The 22,445-nt window shown below is 35.6% G+C and overlaps 1 protein-coding gene across 12 annotated transcripts in view; it reads right to left on the bottom strand.

Annotated features, from left to right (window-relative positions):
- Positions 1-22,445, bottom strand: part of SLC16A7 (solute carrier family 16 member 7) — a 169,953-nt gene that overhangs the window by 72,768 nt on the left and 74,740 nt on the right. For all 12 annotated transcript variants that reach the window (XM_005571408.5, XM_065524506.2, XM_005571410.5 and 9 more), the window contains one exon: positions 1,229-1,360. The gene's annotated coding sequence lies outside the window, so the exon portion shown is untranslated. The remainder of the gene's footprint in view (positions 1-1,228; positions 1,361-22,445) is intronic.

The following is a 22,445-nucleotide window of genomic DNA, read 5'->3' as shown; positions in this document are numbered from 1 at the left end:
CCCTATATGTTTGTTTGAGGCAGACTTTTTTTTTTTAACAGTCCTTTCTAGACAGGGGCAGCAATCTCAAGGCAAATGCTGGTAGCAATTATGGTATAAGTGCCTGAGAAGAGGTTGGCTTTAGATGACATCCTAAATGAAAAGTAAAGGAAAGGAATATTTGCTAAATGTATCTTGACTATGGTATATACAAGTAAATGATGAGGCCATCATCCAAATTCAGAAAAGGACTAAAAAAATGGAAGCATCGGAAAAACTGAAAGGAGTAAAAATGGATAGTAATAGCATACACTACCAGCCCTTCCTTTGACTCCTCCCATTTTTCTATCTCAAACACACATACACATGTGCATCCACATGCGTGTGCACATGCACACAACTACATATTCACCTCCTCTAAGTATCAATCATATCCCCAGACATATTTTAATGCACAAATGTTCTTTCTTTAACAATTCTGAATGACAATAGGTGACCTGCACATCAGCCTTCCATAGATAATCAGCTGTTTCACATTTCTCTAGATTCCGGTCTGAAGGAATATCACCGAGGAATTCTGATTTATATTCCCTATTAAATTCATGTTTTTCTAATGTACTGCATGTTCATTCTCTGAACTGTCAACTACTCAAATTGTTTCTGCTTTGTTATAAAAGTGAAGCTATTTTCTTAGATGCTACACAAATCGTTCCTTTCAAAAGTATACTTGCCTTTAAATAAAAAACATATGATTAAGCATTTTTTCTCCTCAATCTTTTCTGTTTTTGCATTACATTTTTCCCACAGTTCATCAATTTATTTCTCATTTATATGATATTTTACTCTCTGTTTTCAGCACATTTCCTTGATTTGAATGATAACTGTGGGCTCCAGGGTGCATGGCGCCACTCATATACTTCTTCATTTTCTTATCTACTACTTCTTTTGTTTTTCTTCATATAAAATGACATCTTATGATCTCTTAACTGATCCATTAGAAAACAGACCCAGAACCAATCAGTTTCAAAAATTATAATTCCAACATTGTTACGTCTGCCTTATTAGTGACTCTTGAGTTGACCAGTTGTCAAGATCCAAGTCATACACACTCATTGGCTTCATGCCTTTTTTTCCTATGCTCAATTCTATAATATTTTAATACAATTTATATCAGTTGTGTCTTATTTCTTTTAACAAGCACAACTTGTAAGCATAGACAAGAAAAACAGAGTTAAAAGCATAGTTTTACCTGTTGATAGATGTCCACTTGAACAGATTTCTTTGGATTATATGTGAAATCTTTAGGCCTAGTCACTAAACCTTGAAGTGTGATATTTGAAGGTATTACAAATGAAGAGAGGTAGAGTAGATTTTGGATTATCTAAAGAAATAGAAAAACAAATTGTTACATGCATATTTGAATTCAGTAAGCCAAATTAGAGCCACTGCCTTTAAATCACCTCAATAAAATTTGAACATCTTTTAATAATTAGTGAAATTGAATACATCTTTGTCAATACAATAATAGAACTAAGATATGACTAAAATGACCAAACATGGCATGAGAAAAAAAATAAAAAGTATAAGATTTAAAAAATCAGGTTTTGTTAAAAAGAAAACAACAGTAAACTACAAGCCTATGATTATAAGAAAGAAAATTCTTATTGGCATTCACTATCTGTCACTTAAATAATTCCCTATACTCATTTAAATAATTTTCTCTAAAATTCAATTAAATAAATTAAATATCCATTGACAATGAAAATAAAAAATTGAAATATAATTATTAGAAATACTGTCAGTAATATACATGGCTTATAATAAGACAGACTGGGTTTCAGGAAAGAAACAAATTATTTTAGAGATCTTGTGATTTAGAATTCAAACTTCCTAATCAAATCGGGGTGACAGAAAAATATGCTAAATCTCTAATCCATCAGATATATTTGTTTCAATTTAAATATGCTGCTGAATATATAGAATTTAGTACCTAAGAGTTTGTTTTGTTTGGACCAAGGCTTTCTTTGCCTAGATCAAAACTAAGAAAAATGTCAATACCTTCATTAAATACCCAGTGTCTGTCTTATATCCAGGGCCACCTATTCTAAAGTGCTGAACAAAGGCAACACAGCCACCAGGTCAAATGAGGTTTGTATGAGAGTATGAGGAAAGTGTGATCTGCATGCCAAGTCCATGAGAAATGGCGGGTGGGTGGGGACTAGGAAGAAGATGAGTGAAGAGGCTTAAAAGTCATGAATAAACACTGAGAAATTCATAAGGATGGAACTAAAGGTCTAACTTGTGCTAGGAATGAAGAGTTCACACTAAATGGGTCTCCTGGGCCTGGGATTAGAGCAGTGAGAAGAGGCACATACATCAGCTCTGGTCCTACAGGGAGCCTTCGGACCCATCTGCTGCTTTTTAAAGCTGGGTAATTTGAGAATAGCAGCTCCATCCCACCCCAAGTAATCAGCTCATCCAAAGGTAGAAAACCTTTATATTTTGAAGAAATTATTTTATATCTATTTCCTCTGGCAGGGAGAACTTCCCTGGCTTCCAGGCAAAGCCTCAGAAGAGAACCTGAGGCATATCTAAAAATTAGGTTCTGATCTTCCAGTCTATGTGCTTAATTATACTCATAATTTATACAGGCTCCATGTGGCAACCCTCCAAGAAAATAAAAAAATATATATAATTTATGCAGGCCAGCTTAGGGACCAGATAAAAGAGACCTTGACAAGTCCAAATTCTACATGCTCACCAACATTTCTGTGAAATTTCACAGCACCTTAACTTAATTGGCCTATTTTCTTCCAGAAAGACTAGCTCACATCCAGAGTTCCTTTCAACAAATGAGTAAATAATCCAGGAAGACTCTGCTTGATAGTTATATCTATATCGATCTATGTTGCATCCTTTTCTTTACATATATTAAACTATCATCATATATTTCATATACATTTATGCAGATATATTTATACAATGCATTTACTAATCTTTAGTTTTAAAAATGAAAGGTAGTGTTTTAGTGGAAACATTAAAGATGAGGAAGCATAGAAGCAGAGAATAGTATAGTTGTTTCCAGGTACTAAAAGAGGAAAATGGGGAGGAATTAGTCAAAGAAACAAAGATAAAATTATGCAAGATGAATAGATCTTAGAGATCTACTGTACAGCATAGTACCTATAGTTAACAATACTCTACTGAACACTTAAACCATGTTGTATGAGGGTAGATCTTATGTTGTTTTCTGTTCAGAATGTAACAATAATAAATAAGGAAAGCAGGAGCAACCTTTTGGGGGTGGACATATTTAAGGCATAGATTGTAGTGATGGTTTCATGGGTGTACACTTATCTCCAAACTAACCAGGTTGTACACATTATAGACAGCTTTTTTTGTATGTAAATCATACCCCATTAAGGTGGTTTAAAAGTATTTTTAAAAAGGTAGTGTTTTAGAGTTTGTATGTCTGACTACAAAGCCTGTAGAAAACCAACAATCCTTAAGCCAATGAGAAAGCTTTCCTTCGATTTGGAAAAACCATTATTTAGAGGACTGCTTCTTGAATTCCAAGTAGGCATAAGCTTATTCCCCCTACAAAAGTAGCTTTAATTATTATAGCCAGAAGTTGGGCTTTGCCATCTGCTAATTTTGTTCCTTAGTAATAACTCATATGCCGTATGTTTTATGATGGGCTTTACTTATAACAGGGTGCATAAAAAATAAAAAATGTTTTAGAGCTTTTTATTTTTCTAAAAATGCAAATAATTTACTTTCTTAATCCCATGAACTCCAGGGAACTGGTATTTTGAATCACGTTTTATAGACGAGGGCATAAATGATCAGAATTGCAAAGTGACTTTTCTAAGTAAAATGTCTACTCTAGTAGGTGACCAAACTGCTACCACAACTAGTATTTTTTTATTAGGGCCTTTGTTGCTGATTCTACTATAACACAACATGAAAGCTAACTCTTTCTGCATACAATTATACTCCTTCGGTTTTATTCCTCTGGAAATTTCCAAATTTCAGTTCTTGTACATGTCCATTCTGATGGTATTGTTCATCAGAATTCATATTCTTATCTTTGGAATTCAAAAACTACAACTATCCTTCAAAGTCTTTTGAAATTCATCATCTTTCCAGCTCATTGACACCTGTGCTTTCCACAATGTTTTTGAATATATAGGCTCCAATAGAATATCACCGTTTACAAGAATGACCTGCAAGTGTTTTTCAACAATTTATGTGGTGGGATGAACTGAAGCCCAATAACTTCGCCTTTTCTTTTAGAATCAATACCAGTTGATTAAACTATGGAGAAAAATATGTAAGACATAGGAGTAATTAAACTATCAGTGATGATCCATGGCTAGACTATAATGTTATATTCAAGGCTCTTTCAGTCACATAAAGTATTAGAATATTCCTTTATTTATTTTGTGAAAAATCTTTCTTCCACTTTCAAAGCCTAAACCAGCATGCCTCCATTCTATGAAGTCTTATCAATATCCCATGCTATCCAGAAGTTTATATTTCAAAATACAGTCTAGAAATAATGGACTCACCAAACTAGTCCCAAAATAATCAATAGTTCTTCGACTATTGTTTTCAGTATAAATTTCTCTAGAAGCCCTATAGTTAAAGCATGAGTTTTTCTCTACATCCTACTTATAAAGTGTTTATGAGTAGTAAGTTATATTATGTTTTCGCCTAAATGAATTAATTTGTTCTCAAAGAATGATTGTCTGGTTTTTTAGCTATTTCCTTTTTTAATACAAAAGGATATAGCAACATCAAATTAATGTACAATGTTTAACTTTAGGTGACAACTCACCCAATTTTACAACAGAAATTAAACTGAACCAAATCTTTTCTTTCCCAACATGTAATTAAATTAAAATTGGACTCTAATCCCAAGAGGCTATTTTATTCTTCAAAGTGGACCATCTCGTAAATCCTATTGACTAATTTACTTTGATATCTAGACAAGAGAGATATCAATAGTGCATAGCTCACAAAATGTCAGTAACACAAAACCTGTTTTTAGACTAAACTATTGCAGTGGTTAAATGACTCTGAGAATGCTAATTGGCAATAAGGATCAAACTAACTAAAAGTGTTTTATAATGGGAAAGTTAGAAAAAAATAATATAAACCAGTATGTAATTATCTATGAAGAATTGGAAGTGGACCTCCCATACCAAACAATTCCCCTGATTCCTAATACAGGTTGAACATCCCCAAATCCAAAAATCAAAAAAATTATGCTTCAAAATCCAAAACTTTTTGAGTGCCTATGTGACATCACAAGTGAAAAATTCCACAGCTGACCTGCTTACAAGCATTTCGGACGAGATATACTCAGACTGTAGAATTATGTGTAAAACAGTTATAATAGGTTTAATGCCAGCTATGTCCATGTTTGGATCCCCAGAACTTGTAATATTACCTTATATGGCAAAAGATGTGTATAAATTAAGGCTGTTGAGAGAGAATCTTATCCTGGATTACCCAGGTGGGCTCTAAATGAAATCACATGTATCCTTATAACAAAAAGAGACAGAGGGAGTTCAGAGACAGACACACAGAAAAGAAGATGCAGAGAGGAGATGTGCTGTGAAGATGGAGGCCCAGCAGAAAGTGATGTGACCACAAGCCAAGGAATGCCAGCTGCCACGAGAAACTAGAAGAGGCATGGAACAGAGTCTCCCATAGAACCTTTTTAAGGAATGTGGTTCTTCATCTTGACGTCCAGAAATATTAAGAATACAGTTCTATTGTTTTAAGCCACCAAGTTTGTAGTAGTTTGTTACGACTGCACTAGGAAACTAGGATAGTAGTAGTGGTGACTCATTTATAAAAGCCATTAACCAAGCAACTGCACTACTAAGATGTTTTTCTTGTAGGCACAATTGCACAGGTATGCAAAGACACATGATGTCCAGGGCAACATCATTTATCACTGTGGCAAACTGAAAGTCATTAGAAAATGTATAAATTGTACATTCATAAAAAAGTATTAATATCATATAACTATAAAATGAATAGGCAGATTTACACACATTGATATGGCTGAAATGTTGCTAAAAGTGTAATAAACGAAAAAGTAAGATGTAGAACAGAATATAATTATTTTAAATTGTATACACAGAAAGACTACTTAGGTTGAGAAAAGAAAACTAGCTCAGAGCAATATAAGCTATATGAAGTATCGAAATTTATCAGGCCCAGAAAGACAGGAGTATGAGACTTCAGTCAGCCCAGACCCTCTTCCCCACCCATGCCTGGAGGCAATTGTTCAAAGTAATTTTGTTCTTGACTAGCTGCTTCATCCATTATCTTCACGTTCTGGAGTTTGTAATACAAAACAAACAAACAAAAACAATATATAGCCAATGAATAGCTGATGTTATTTTAATGTAATTTTTTACAAACAACTCAAGAACCCCCTCTTCTTTTCCTTTAAAAATTCACCTGTAGACTGCCACTAATTGGAGTGTATATTCAAGGCAACTGAATCTATGTTCCAGAGCTGCAATCCACAAGCTTGGTCCAAATAAACTTTCTATGCATATTAATTTTGCCTCAGCTTCTTCCGTTAGTGAGATAATACACATACATTTACATATCTATACAAATTATGCCTTTGGAAAGTGACCATGTGGGATTTATATATTTTTGAAATGTTTAAATGTTATATAATGAGTAAATCTTATACTTCTATTAAAAACTTGAAAATACAAAAATGTTGAAATACAAAACTTTAGTATGCAAATATAAATATATTTCCTTACGTGTTTACTTGGTTGTGAGTTGTACTTCTGTTCATATTAAATATAAAATTTTCTAATTTTTTTCTAATGTTTTTCTCCTTGTAGCTAAATTTCTGTCATATTTAAGAGAAATTGATCCTTGCTTATAGATATTATCTAGTTGTTACAGAAAACCAGAATATGCGACCCCAGAATATGACTCTTTAGCTTAAGGATTACTTTGAGCTGATTATTTTGAGAACCATCAGACACAGGAGAAGCTCTGAAAGTCAAGTCACCCTTTTGTAAGGGAAATTTGTATCTATAAAGGAAATTTCTATTTTTAATGGTGTCTCCCTCTCTGCACCAGTAAGAGAGGAACAACTAAATCGCTAGAGACTTTTCAAAAGAGAAGGCATGGACTTAATCTGTGTAACAAACCTTATCATTGTTTATCTGGTTTTCCTAGGCATCTCCACATAACTGGCTCTTCCCACAACTTTGTTTCTTTTAATTAGTGGACAATGGTATTTAAGCCTGAATTCAAATCCGCCTCCTTGAGATTCACTCATTTTTCTGGGTATCTCACAAGTATAATGAGGTATATACTTTAATAAACTTCCTTTTGTTTTTCTCTTGTTAATCTGCATTTAGCTACTGGGGTTGCAGCTAAGAACTCAGAAAGTATAGAAAGAAATTATTTTTTTCTTCCCTTACATGGGAAGCCGGAACAGTGCTGAATATCATGCCCCTTCCTCAAAAGGGAGTCAGCCCAAACTTTTAAATATGATTTTCATGTCCTTTAGGGAAAAATTTATCTGGGAGTTTTACATGTTAGCATGTGCAGTCTTTAATTCTCTCCCAGAGAGAAATTGTGTATATGGCTCTACAGTGAAAGAGGATGGCAACAATCATTGTGTGTATATCCTGTTTTGTTTGTGTTTTTCTCCTTCTAAAGTTTTTAAAGCCACAGAGTCCTTTCTAGGAACGAAATCTTACTCAGAATCCTACTACGCAAACCAGCTACTCTGGTTTATGGGGTTGGGAGTGTCATAGAGAGCCTGGAACTCCACTTATCGGCATCCCCTGACTCCTGAAATGGTCCCTGGTTCTTCCTAAAAAGCTTAGAATTCCTTAGAGCATAGCTGGGAAGCCACTTATAATACTTTTCTTACCTCTCAACTTAGGAAAAAAACAGAATTATATGTAAGAGATTTTTGATCCTCCATTTTGCATTAGTCTCCAAAGATTCTCTGGTGTTTTGGTTATTTTCTCAATTTGAAAGCATTGGATCATTAACTGGCACTACAAAAGAGGAGGTAAAGAAAAATCCCTGGATACTTCTGGGAAGATTACATGGCCAAAGAATATCTTTCTGACTTTTATATTAAAATGTCCATTTTTAAAAAAATCAAATAAAAAAACCCACAGGATCTCCTGATATCAATGATGAGATTCAGAAAGATGTTAGAATCCCTAAAGTTTCTAAATAATACAGTATTACTGAGGCAGGATGAAGAAAAGTACCACAGCAAGGTGAACCAACCTGGCCACAGGCATTGAGAAACAGGGTCTTCCATTTCACCAAGACATAAGTTCCCCTGATGTATGGACTCCTCTGCCCACCTGAGGGCAGAAGCTTCCTTGTGAACCACTGCTCTTCAGAATCCTGAACATATTTAGTTCCATCTATGACATATCTCTTTGTCACTCAACACTTTGTCAGCTATAGTCTCATAATTCTATGACCCCTTCCCCTAGTTCCCGTGAGTAATCATACTTATAATATGGGAAAACTAACCTAAATGCCAACTCGGAGAAGTAGTTGCATATGTTACTGTCATTCATTTGATAAACTATTATATATACATTAATTATGAAAGCTATATAATAAAAGGGAAGTATTTGTTATATAATTTTTAGTTTAAAAATACTGATAGTAACCTGTATGATAGCATAATTCCAAAATGTTATAAAAGATACACGTAAAAAAACATAAACATAGGCTATAGAATTAGGGTAAGGATTGCAGAAAAAATTATAATTCCTTAATTATATTAAGTTGGTATAATACCACTATAACACGATAATATATAAAGTACTTAAATTAATATTACACATTTACTTATTTGCCCTAATTTTTATTTTTATGTCTGCTTAGAAAAATAGGTTTAACTAGTCCACAACTGATTCAAATACAGTTTTTGTAAGGCAATACAATGAAACTGGAAGCTGTATTTTATTTAGAGATCTTACCTTAGAGATCCTGTGGGTTTTTTTATTTGATTTTTTTAAAAATGGACATTTTAATATAAAAGTCAGAAAGATATTCTTTGGCCATGTAGTCTTCCCAGAAGTATCCAGGGATTTTTCTTTACCTCCTCTTTTGTAGTGCCAGTTAATGATCCAATGCTTTCAAATTGAGAAAATAACCAAAACACCAGAGAATCTTTGGAGACTAATGCAAAATGGAAGATCAAAAATCTCTTACATGTAATTCTGTTTTTATCCTAAGTTGAGAGGTAAGAAAAGTATTATTTTTTAACTTTCACCTTTTTTGTTTTATATTGATGTTTTTAGTCATACCTAAATGAAATTACGAGACTCCTACATAATTGTAAAGAGGAAACCCACAGTCACCACATTAAAATTTAGATATAAATAACATTTGTTGATTACCAATTGCCTATATACATATATCATTGCTGCCACCTATTATGGTACAGGTAAGTATCAATAAGCAAGACACTTAACAATTTAATACACATTTTCTCATAATACTATCTTTTGGCTACTGTCTTCATTTGGCAGGCAATGAAAATAAAATTCAAAGATGTCAAATATCTTGTTTAAAGTCTGAAAGTCTACCACAGTGTTTGTCTCACTCTAGAACTATGCTCTTAATGAATTAAAAGCCATATACTTCCTACCAACTTATTATCTTTCATTCATGAACTCCTTAAAGTGGTCATATTGCCACTCCTTCTCCACCCTCCTGTATTTTGCTTGTTCTAATACTTGCTTTCCTCGTGGTCACTTGCCAGGTCTTCTGCCTCCACCATTCCAGCTATGTGCTTCCCCAGTGACTTCAGGAGACACTCAATTAGTTGGTAATTGCCAAAACAAGAGGAAATGAAAGCTGAAACTCATAGAATATTAACTATCCACTAGATTCAGAAAATAATACCAATAATCAGGATTATGAAAGAGCCATGTTGAAGGGAAGGACTGTAGAATTCATAGGAACATAATAAAGTTACCAGATCTTTCTTCTATCATACACTTACAAGTGAATTGAATTGATAGATTTTATTTTTGTTAATACTTATTTGTCCCCTACTCATACTTGTCATATTTCTCTGTAGGCAAAGTATAGTTCCTATTCATTGACTTTAGGTTTGGACATGTGACTTCCTTTTGTCAATGGAATGTAAGTCAATGCAGTGTGGGTCATGTCCAAGAGTATGTTTAAAATATGTTTGCATATTTTGCCTTTATAGTAGTCCTTGCTTTCCAAAATAAGAACATGTCCCTTCAGCCTGGATCCCTCAAAATAAGAAAATGTTTGATGGTTAGCTGAGCCCTTCAGAACCAACCAGAGCCACAGCTGACCCATAGTGCCTAAGCAGCATAGCATGGGTAAGAAATAAATATCTGTTATTGTAAGCCCTAAGAGATTGCAGTTGTTTGACAGAATAACAAAATCTGAGCTAGGGTGCATAAAACAAAATCCCAAGAAACACGTTGGCTCCAAGGATGCGCAGCCAGTAGTGAGGAATCTGTTAGAAGAAGTTAGAAAAATGGCAAGATATGTTAAACAGTAACAAAATATTTGGTAAAACTTTTCCTTGATATCTTCAAATGCAGAAAATGTACACAATGTATTTGGGGCTCTGGGAAAAGAGGTTTGGAGATGATGCCGGTTGCATGAGTTGGTGGTAATTAGCTACATTTAGAAGGTTACTATGGAAGCTATAAAGCCATAATAGCAGGATGGCAGAGACAAAAATAGGAAAAGGGATAGGTATTGTAGGACTTGCAGGATGGAAAGATATGTTCCACCCCCATCCCCCACTTAGCTTTAGCCTGGTAAAAGATTCTCAAGTTAAGACACTCAGGACAAGTAAAAACAAGGTCACTAAGCCAAAGAAAAGACCAAACCAAGAGTATGACTTTAGCTTTTTTTTTTAGTTTATAGCATTTTATTAATATATTCCTTAAATTAACAAGTAAAAATTGTATATATTTATGATGTAAAATGTTTTGCTATATGTATACATTCTGAAATGACTAAATCAAGGTATTTAACATACATAGAACCTCACATACTTATTTTCTGTGGTGAGAACACTTAAAATCTACTCTCAGCGATTTTCAAATATACAATATATTGTTATTAACTGCAGTCACCATGATGTATAAAAAATTTCTTGAACTGATTCCTCCTAACTGAAATTTTGCTTAGCATCTCTTAAAATCTTTTGCAGGAGTAAGTCAGACACCAGTAAGTCTTTTCAGTTTAAAGAACAGTCAGGAATGTAGCAGGGAGAAGAGATCAATGGTGTGGTCTCATGCAGGTCTGATAAATTTGAATTTTCTGCAATGAAGCACATAGAGAGAGGCATGTCTTTTATAAAGAATCGATGGTACTATTATTTGTATTAACTAGAACCAAATAATCTTTTCAATGTCTTTAAGAGTGTTATACTGTAAAATATGCTACTAAGCTGGATATGGAAAAGAACAGTGACTGTTGGAAATGTAAAATGACCAAGCGATTAAGATGACTCAATATCCAGTAACTTGCTTTATGTGATATGCAAAAATATAATCCCATGTGGTATTTAAAAACATATATCACAGTAAATGTCACTAAAGTGTTGTAACATTTTGGCCAAGTGACAATAATACTGGATCTTAGTTTCTTTATTTGTAAAAAACACAGTGCAGAACTTAGTATTCTGAGTCCCTCTGAGCTCCCATACTTTGATTCAACGACACTAAAATAGTTCTCTTATTGGCTGTCTTAGCATGTAAAACACAAATTTCTTCCCTGCTCTAAGAAAATGCTACTGCCATTCAAAATAAGTAATAAACATATGGACAGTGTTTTAACAACTTTTCCAAGCTCCTAAAAACTATGGCGACAGAACAGGGACCCTCCCCCGCAAAAAAAAAAAAAAAAAAAAAAGAAAGAAAAGTTATTTTGAAAGAATCATTTGAAGAAATTACATTATATAAGCAGACAGGGCCTGTGCTTAACAATTAAATACTACAGGCTCCCAAAGGCCAAGTCTTAGTTCCTTAAGACTGCTTAGAATTTTATTCTATTCTCAAATCACAATTTAGTTTCCATAAAAGCTATAATATGAGATCCTCAGAGAATCTAGTATATGTTTAGTTTTCCTTTTATGAAGATTAAATTAATAAATTTTTTTATACTACTTAACAAAATATGTTCCTACAAAACTGGTACAATTTAGCTCAATATTGCAAATAAATCACGTGAAGGCTTTTTTCAAAGACAATGAAAACAGAAGCTTGTATACTGTATATTCAAATATAAAAGAACTAATATTTCAATTCATAAACTATATATGTTATTTAGTTCCCCGTATTTGCCCAATTCATATACTCTTAAAACAAACATTTATACTATACGACTATCAAGTGGGAATCATGTCAACCATATGTTGTTGGATAAAAATATCATGATCAATAGCATTTAAAAAGCCATGAAATACATCATAAATAATGCATAATAGTTGACTATTTACAGACACTCCAAAAAGTATTTCCTTTTTTGAGCTTCTATATACATTTTATGACACTGACATCAGTGAGGTCGGTTCACCACCAGCATGTCCTATAAAGGATCAAAAAAACCCATTAAAGTAAGAGGCAAAGCTGAAATAGATCATTTCCATCACATTCTATAAACATCAAGATTCACTATGAAAATCCTCTCCAAGGAAATGTCATATTAAATCACAGAATTCACAACTTTAAGTCCTTATATTTAGAATTTGTTATTGTTACATAATAAACACTAAACACTGATAATGAAGTTGGTGCTGAATGGAATAAAAATGAACCCATAGTTAAAGATAACCTAGATGAAAGCTATAGGAGCTGCTAAAATCAGTTTGTTGGATCCTGCTTGTCAATTCTGGAAGATGACCAGAAAGAACCATCATCTTAAATACAGAGAAAAGAAAAACTTAGCTTTTTCTTTTCCCCATACCTTCCTGTACTAGTCAAGATTCTGAGTCTCCCCTAAAACACATCAACAAGCACACACAGTCCTCTGGGAATTGATGGCATACTTGTACCACACTAAATTAGAAGTAACAAAATTATTAGGAACATTTTGTCTTTACTCATTGTGTCCATTTTTCTTCCCCCTTTGCCTCCCCCTAAAGACCTGTAGACGGGCCTCTTCCAGGTTTGGTGACAACAGGGAATAAAATATATCAATAATGCCAGGCATCAACTTGATACTAATTTAATTTCTCAATTTTCAAATTATGTTATTGTTTAATTTTGTTTCCATCTTGACCTTTCCTCCTATATCTGGGTATCTGCTCATCATCCTAGACCAGAGATTTCCCTGCCTGACTGGGTTCCACTCTGCCCCAGTCTACACACTCATGTTTGCTCTGACTTTGCTGCAGCATGGAGAAGCAGCTGTGTGTTCCTTAACACTTCTTCGATACACCTTCACTCTCCACCAGAGACACCATGCTTTTCTGACCTTTGGTTTAGCAACCCCATTCACTCCAGCCTGAGAGACAGCCCACCAACAGCTGAGTGGGGAGCACCAGGTTGCTGTCCTTCCTACCCTGCTCACTAGAAGGACAACATTTCAAACCTGGGAGCAGCAGGAAGAAGGTTTCTATCTTCTATCAGACAACCTTTCCTTTCTTTTCTGTCCTACAGGAAAAGGAGTCCGTCTCAGGCTAACCCATTTACTTATGATTTTTAATGAAGTCTTTTGCCTTTCTAAAGGATTTGGTGTCAGTAATTTTCACACTTTATTTTTAATTTATCAGTCATTTCTAGTTCTTTCCTTAGCCTACAAAATGTGTATATTTCTCTGAGCCTAGAAAAAGTAGGAAAAATGTCCTCTTTTAGAGTTGCCTTTATCTTGAGCCACCAGTAAATTTCTTTCATCATCTTTACTTCAAAATTTCATGCAAGAGTCACGTTTCCTTGTAGACTCTATTATCTCACCACATTGGCATTGTGAATTTCTTGCACTGGACCTTTCTCTTATAAAGTCTGACTGAATAAATTTTCTCCTAAAGATGAGCTATAGCTTTCTAATCTCCAAAGCCACTGAACTTCATCTCATTAACATTTTTAACGGTATGTAATAATATTCAATTGTACCTTGTACTTGAGACTTTGCAGTCCTTGGCCTCTCTCTTATTATATCACTACTCTTTATTCAATGGCTACTTTTCCTCATTAGGTCCTACATATGTGGGTTCTCATAAAGGTTACATTGTTGGCTCTTTACTCTTTACGTATCCCCCATAATATTATCTATCTCTATAGATTCAGTTACCACCTTTATTCATGGTGTGCTCCAATTCTCTACCTCTTGCAGTAATCCTTTTCCTAAATTTAAATTCTTCATTTATTGCTACTTCCTAGATATTTTCAAATGGGCACCCCACTGAAATGTTAAATTTTTGAGTTTGTACATTGCAGGAACCGTTCCTAAGCTGAAAAACCCCAAGTCCTTTCTTTAATAAGTAATTCCTCTTTAATAGCTCTTGAATGCATCTTTCTTTTCATTTCTCTCTTGATCATCATGGTTCATGTGCTTTTCACCTCACACACGGACAACTGTAATAGTCCCCTAAAGGACTGTCTTACTTTCAGTTTCCCAACCTTGCCTCCTATATCTCTCCACGCTTCTGGCCTCTCTCCAACGCATCCTAGCAGGATTGATCTCCCAATAGTAATTCTCAGATTGGGTCACTCCTCCATCTTCAACAGAAGGCATACCAAAGTTTGACTACCTTAAATTTTTCTTGCCTATTTTCCATAATTTCATACATTTTATTCAAATTGCATAACACTCTATCAGAAGACACCTGTCTCACAGGATGTTGACAGGTATTACACGGAAATGATTGGTAGATTTGAGAAATTTTCTGTTAAATGTTATATTTCACAATTTCTCAACATCTTCATTATGTCAATATGCATTTTTTTTTTTTAGATGGTGTTTCACTCTGGTTGCCCAGAATAGAATACAATAGCATGATCTCGGCTCACCACAACCTCCGCCTCCCAGGTTCAAGAGATTCTCCTGCCTCAGCCTCCTGAGTAGCAGGGATTACAGGTGCCCACCACAATGTCTGACTAATTTTGTATTTTTAGTACAGACGGGGTGTCTCCATGTTTGTCATGCTGGTCTCGAACTCCCGACCTCAGGTGATCCACCCACCTTGGCCTCCCAAAGTGTGGGATTACAGGTGTGAGCTACTGTGTGAGGCCGCAATTTGTTTTAGTTAGACAATACAGAACTCCTAGACTGGCTTTCATGTACAAAGATTTTTTCTTTTTTTTTCTCAAGAAAATCTAAACTGTAAGCATCCTGAGACCATAAACAGTGAATAAATCATTTATATTCATTATAGTGTCTAATAAAGTGACCTTAGGCCAAGGAAATAACTTCATGTCAGGATATGCTGAACTTTATTTTTTTATAACTATTCATAAAATTATTTTTATAGTAGTCTTTTGTCCCCCAAGATGTTAAAATTTATGTACGTTTAATTATATAAACTAGCAGTTAAAAATAAAATGATAACCCTAACATGTAGTTTGTTATACATGTAATCCTAAAATAGATATTGCTGCTAGAATCATTATCTGCAGATAATGATAAAGTTTAGATCTACTCAATGGATTTAGCTTAAAAGCCGAATGTATTTCCATAAATGAGGTACAGGATTCACAAAGTACTAAGTACAGCTAGCTAAAGAAATTTTAGTCTCAGCAAAAGTTTTTTTAATGACCAGTAGAATTCTACTTGGAATTTCTAGGGTCAGTTTAACCCGGTTCCTTTGGGATCAGCATGTAACATGTATTTTCAAAGACCTTGGGGAATAAAGCTGTATTATGAGATTCTTGGGGTCGCAGGACTCTAATTGGCTCCAAGCTGGTCCCTATAGGTGATAGAAATAGACCTATTCTGAGAGGAGTTCAACTGAATTCAGCCATGCTCCTCAGGGGCCTAAGAAAAAATGACCCAAATGCTATTGTTTCCCTATATGCCCACAGCAGACCCTCTCAAAGAAACCAGTGACAGAGAGATCCCTATCCAAATATAAGAAATTAATAAACAGTATAAATTGAATCACTGTTCGAAATACTACATTCAGTAACATTTAAACTTGAAAGGAGCTGCAAGGTGAGAATTACTCTTCATTCCTTTTCATTCCATCCTCCTCCCCATGCTTAAATCTCTCTAACTTGTAGGAATTACCTGATGAAAAGGAAGATTATTACAGGAGATAATTTAGTTAGGAAAAATATTAACAATTTTTCTACAATTTTCGAAGCAGCTCTATAAAAACATATTTGCAATGAGCCACAGAAGTACCTAGATTAAAAAAACAAAACAAAACAAAAAAAACAGCATTTGCTGGCACAGGTAAAGCTGGGACTCCCAACTGTATGCTTACAGAGCTAGAGAACTGATGAACATTCTAGGAGTTTATTTGCATGAACTGACAATTTTGTTTGTTTTGCAATGTGGCTACAGACAGACAGGACAGTGCATCGATGCCCAGGAGGGAGTAAAACAATAAACAAGATGGATGACATGATACATACACTTTTCTCGTCTGCAGGAAAATTTGAGGTTCCAGGGGATAGGTGATTTAAGAACTGATGCTACAGAAGCTGTTTTCACAAAATACTTTAAGACTCTAAACACAATGATGTTTTACAATTCATATATGGTCAGGTATGGCATGGATTTGAACAGGGGTCATTTTTTCCATTGCTGCCTGCACCTCAGTTTTGGGTATTTGGGAATCAGTTACTTTGGAAGCACAAGAGGACAAGAACTTTCCATAGGCAGTGTTTTTGTTGCGCTGTTGCTTTTTCCACTGAGGGCATTAGCAATGATGAGAAAGCAGTAGGGCAAAAACTCATTTGACCTCTCTACTCATTTGACCTCTCTTTCAGCTCATGTGCTTCCCACAAATATTTGGTGCAGGAATTTACAGAGAATTCAGGGTCATAGAAAAGGCAAATGAAGGTGAACAGTCCAAAGAACTACAATTATTACTATCAACCTAACTTCATTTTTAGTCATCAGTTCATCTATTCATTTGTTCAACAAATATCAATTGAAAGCCTATTATTTGTCAAGCACTGTGGCTACAGGGCTAAACAAAATATGAATACATATTTTAGTAGAGGAGAGAGGCAATGAGAAAGTTAAAAATATAAATAAGATAATTATAGATTGCATTCTATATAAAGAAAATAAATACAATATTATAATAGAGATTAATCATTCAGGGATAGAGGTAAAAAAAAAAAAAAGTCTGCAAGTAGAGAGTGGCCAAGAATATAAGAGGTGGAGAAATTTTCATTTTACTTATTCTGAAGAGTAGAGGCTAAAGAACCTCCTTCTCTCCTACCTGCCTCCTTCTCGATCCAAAACACAATAGCAATCAAGATAACTCATTTTCAGTCTAAAAGAAATAAGACTAGACATAATGCCTATACATTCCAAGGCTATTTTTCAAATCTGGTTAAATAATATCTTGAAAACACTACATTGGAAAAAGTCCTCTATCTTCTGTGACGTTCGGCCCCAGACTCTTGGAAGCTCTCAGGACCACCTCAGTGATGCACTGTTTCATTCTTTCTTGGCTACGAATCCCACAGACTTGGACTGGTTTCTACTTTTCCTGTCTTTTGCCTCTCTATCCTTTGTAAAAGTTCTGTTCTTGGACGTTTTGACTGCAAAGTGGGATAGCCTTTCTAACTTGCTTTTCCTTGATGCCAGTAAAGTCAGGCAGAAAATGCCTTTATTTTTCAGGTTATTACTAATTACTGTGGAAAAACACATGAGCATTGTAAAAATGATTAACATGAATAAGTTCCACAGCTTGGAGTTATGGAATAACTAACTGTGCTGGTCTTCAGTTACAGATCCTGCCTGTCTCTGAAATGATCATTTTAGTGGCAATAACTTTCTACCTTGGGTTTTTATACTTAGAGGTAACCCTTACCATGCTTCTTTCTTAATTCTAATTCTGCCCTTATGATGAAATCAAGGTAGAACATTGTACTTAATGTCTTGGTGTCTCCAGCATTCATTCATCCATTCATTCATTCATTCACTCACCAAATATTTATTTGGTATTTCATTTTATGCCAAAGACTGTGCCACACATTGGAAATACAAAGATGACTAAGACGTAAGAGATAGTTTCCTTTCTATAAAAGGACAAAATGTAGGAGGTAATTATAAAGTAGATAATTACATCATATGATAAACTTCCTGAGACAGGTAAGTTCAGATTTCTATGGGGCAAAGAGGAGAATAACCTAACCTAGATAATGATAGTCAAGAAATTAGAACAAGAAGAGTTAAGGTTGCACTGAACTGTTTGAACTGTCTTGAAGAATGGGATTAACTCCTGGGATGAGTTCAGGTAGGGTGAAATTGGGAGTAGGGTGAAATAGGTAACAAAAAAAATACCAGTTGATGATGGCAGTGGTGGCCCTTCTATAGTGGCCACTGGCATGATGCCAGCTGCAGTGGGAGGGGTACATCTGGGGCTCCAAATAGCCGGGAATAGGTGGAAGCTCCGCTCCTTTCCGACTTGGCAAGGCAGAAGTCTTGCACTCCCTGGGAGCAGCTGTGGCCACCGAGCCATGGCTGGGGACCCAGGCATCCCTGTGCTCTTGGGAGCTGGGGGCAGGCAGGAGCCCACCTTCCTAGGTGCAGCTGCAGCCACTCAAGTCACACTGCGGACACTGGCATCTGTGCACTCTTGGGGGCCTAGAAAGGCCCCTCTGTCCCTGCAGGCTCAGAAATGCCTGCTCCCACAGCTTGGCTTCCCTCTGTTCCTGGTGCCTGTTCTGATCTTGGAGCAAAGATGAGGCCAAGCCTGCACACTGTTGGAACCAAAGACACACACTGGTGTGTCTTTGCTCAGGGCAGCACTGACATGCCAGCCCCCTGCCACCTCAGCCCCCCTGGACTTTGGGCATCAACAAGCACAGGAGGGAGGCAAAGTGGGGGCTGAGGGTAGCTTCAGCACTAGCTTGCAGCCACCCGTTGGCACAAGCAGCCTGGGCATCATGAACAGCTTCAGGAGACAGACAGACTCCTGGATAGAAAGGGATGGGTTCCAGGTGAAACTCCACCTTCAAGCTGGGGAAGGCCTAAAGCTTGGGTGCCAGGCTGTCAGACCCAAGGACCAGAATGGGAAATTATGGTGCTTTTTCCGTGCCCACCTGTGGCTGCCCATGAACCAATCAGGAGGCACTTCCTCCCATCCAAAGCCCATGAAAACCCTGGACTCAGCTAGACTCAAAGAGATGATGGGACAACCTGCTTGTGTAGAAGAGTCTCCTCTCTGAAGAGAGCTGAGCAGACATCGGAACTACTAGCTGCAGACAGCAGTTACCCACTTCAGAGTATCCTCTCTGCTAAGAGATGAACACTCATCAGGATACTGTGGCTGCAGAGAGGAGCTACCTACTGCGGGTCTCCTCTGAGCTGTTCTATTACGCAATAAAACTCCTCTTCCCCTTGCTCACCCTCCATTTGTCCACATACCTCATTCTTCCTGGACACAGGACAAAAACTCAGACCTGCTGAATGGTGGGGATAAAAGCTGTAACACAAACAGGGCTAAAACACACCCCTTCCCCGCCATGTTGCAGGCAACAAGAAGGAGAGAAGAGAGAGGGAGGGAGGAGCTATGGCCCTTCAGGGAGCCCAGACCTGGGAGTTCCCTGAGCCAGGGCTGTGACCTCAGCCAGCATGCCTGGCTGTGTGCAGTGGCTAAGCCCCATGCTTGCTCACTCATATGCCCCTCGCTGCTCCACACCTGGCTCACCTTGGCAGGTATGAGATTCAGGCCAGCAGAGCAAGCCAAGTGCAGCCTGCCAGGCCAAGTGGATGGAATGAGCCCACCAGACTCCAGTAAAAACTTGGGCAAAGGCACCACCAGCCACAGAGGTTTCTGGCTGGTGAAGTGACACCCAAGGATCCTATAATATTTGTATGTCCTAGAAGTAAGGGACACCATGGCACCATGACCTATGTAGTTGGAAACAAGTGAGGGTAGAAAAGCACAAAGCACATTTTTCTTAAAACTTTCAAAATTACTTACTGGTTTTTGAGTAAGGGAATGATTTGGCTAGTTTGCATTTAAGAGATAGGGTAAAGAATACAGTTGAAGACAGAGGTTATAGCAACAACCTATTAGATTCTACTGCAAGTAATCTAGAAAAGCCATGACAAAACAGTAGCCTTGTGGAAAGACAAGAGGGAAGATTTGAGAGCAATTAAGGAACTAGAACCTTACTGTACTTGGAAGATGGATGCTAAAACTAGTGGAAGAAAAGAGAGGGATTGAGAATGAGACAGATATTTGACCTGAAAGTCTCGCTGAAACCATTTATTTATTGAGACAAGTTTTAGGTAAAAGAAGATAACATGTTTAGTTTGGAATAAGTTCCAATTTGGAGTAAGCTATAAATACCACTAGCTTTGTTAATAAACATTTGTATGCAAGGTTTAAGAGCTCCTTAAAAAAATCTCTTTAATATTTCAATGTTCGATTTTCAAATTTTTCCAGCTTACGTGTCACCCCTTCCAATATGCCTCTGGCCTAGCCAATAATGATGCATTGGACCAACCTCTTCACACACAAACCCTGATTTTGTCTTTTTACTAGAAAGGAAAATGCAGTTCACAAAAAGACTGCACTCAAAAGATCTCATCCTAGATTCCATTATAAATTCGAAGTATCAAAAATTCACAACTATTCATTAAATCTTTCTAAGAAAAAACACTAAGCACTATATTAAAACACACACACACACATGCAATGAGCTAAAACATAATAAAGTTTAAAATAAGCTGTCTCTGTATGAAACAGGGTGCAGATGAAACAGGAGAGGAATAAACTCATTTCAAGTGATATTCTAGTAAATTCTTCAGTTGAATGGTAGTCCTCTGGATATTAATTTTGTTAATATGCTTTCTACCTTATGCAAATGTTACTTAAACTTTTGCATTTAGCGAAAGATTTTAAGTAACATTTGCATAAGGTAGAAAGTATAAATTATATAGGAAACATAAAATAAAAATATGTCCCTTTACCTACTTAGTAGATAAAAATACTCTAGGAAGGAATTATGTATTATCTACACTCTCTATTTTTTGCATTTTGTTTCCTTCTTTAATGTGGCATACTTTAATTCTTAAAAAAAATTATAATAACTTAGAGTAATTGAGGAGTAAGAAAAAAGCGATTTATTAGTTCTCTATTTTCCAGAAATTATAAAGTTTGTTAGTGGGGGTTGTACCTAATTGTTTATAATTGTTCTTCACATCCATTTGACATGCTTGAATGAAAAAAATGGTAAAAAAAATCCAATTATTACTAAACAGATTTTATATGAGTAATAGTTTGCTGTTAGCTACAATTAAAAAAAATCAGGAACTACTTCACATCAAAAAAGAAAAGGGCAGAAATCATGCCAGCATACTTAAAAAAATAAAAATTGTACTTTAAAAAATAAAAGTTCAATTTAAAATATTAGTTTACTCAAAATGCAAATATATTCAATATAAAAATTTATTTTTTTATCCAATTAGTGAAAGAACACAGTAAAAATACTAAAAAATGAAGTAAATTGTTTTTACCTAGAAGCATTATAAATCAGAAGCAAATTCTGTCAAATGTTAGTCATTGAGAACATCAATCTGTACAATGACTCTGCTGTCAACTTCAGGTTTTGAGACTTAATCATTTCAGAAGCAAGAAAGCCATAAGTCATATTTTACCCAAGAGACACTTGGGTACACATATTCAAGCTGTTACCCTCATAAATTTCTTGACAGTTTGCCTGAAGGTCAATTGGCAATGAAATAATAAAAAATTTAATTTTTGAACAGATTATGTGAAGAAAGATTTAAAGAAATATTTAGTCATTTGGCTTTATATATAACTGGGGAATCTGCAATAGCTGCAAAACTAGTAAACACATAATAGTCCTGAAGTATACTTAATATGTAAGTGCATGATGTGGAAAGTGGAAGTGCTAAATAACATCAGAACATCTGACCCAGTTCATTTTTTTTTTCTAAAAGTGTTCATTTAAATTATTTTATATAAAAAGAAGCATAGTTCATTAATGTGTAATCCCTACACAGATTTTATTACATCATGCATTGTATTTTTTCAGACTGTGGTAAAATTATGGTTGATAACAAAACAGGCCACAAATGCTTCCCCTCTCTATCTTCCTCTTTTAACATTTTCCTTTTACCTTTACTTTGAGGCTTAAACATGTGATCTGCTGTGTATGCCAGTCTGCCCTGGCTGCCGTAACAAAATACAGTGGTGGCTTCAACAATGGAAATTTGTTTTATCACACTTCCGGAGGCTGCAAGTCTGATATCTGAGTGCCACATGGTCAGGT

The sequence above is a fragment of the Macaca fascicularis genome, chromosome 11 (assembly GCF_037993035.2).
Source record: "Macaca fascicularis isolate 582-1 chromosome 11, T2T-MFA8v1.1".
In the NCBI taxonomy this organism is placed as follows: domain Eukaryota; kingdom Metazoa; phylum Chordata; class Mammalia; order Primates; family Cercopithecidae; genus Macaca; species Macaca fascicularis.
The sequence above is the reverse complement of the archived record's forward strand: the minus strand, read 5'-3'. Positions and strand labels throughout refer to the sequence as shown.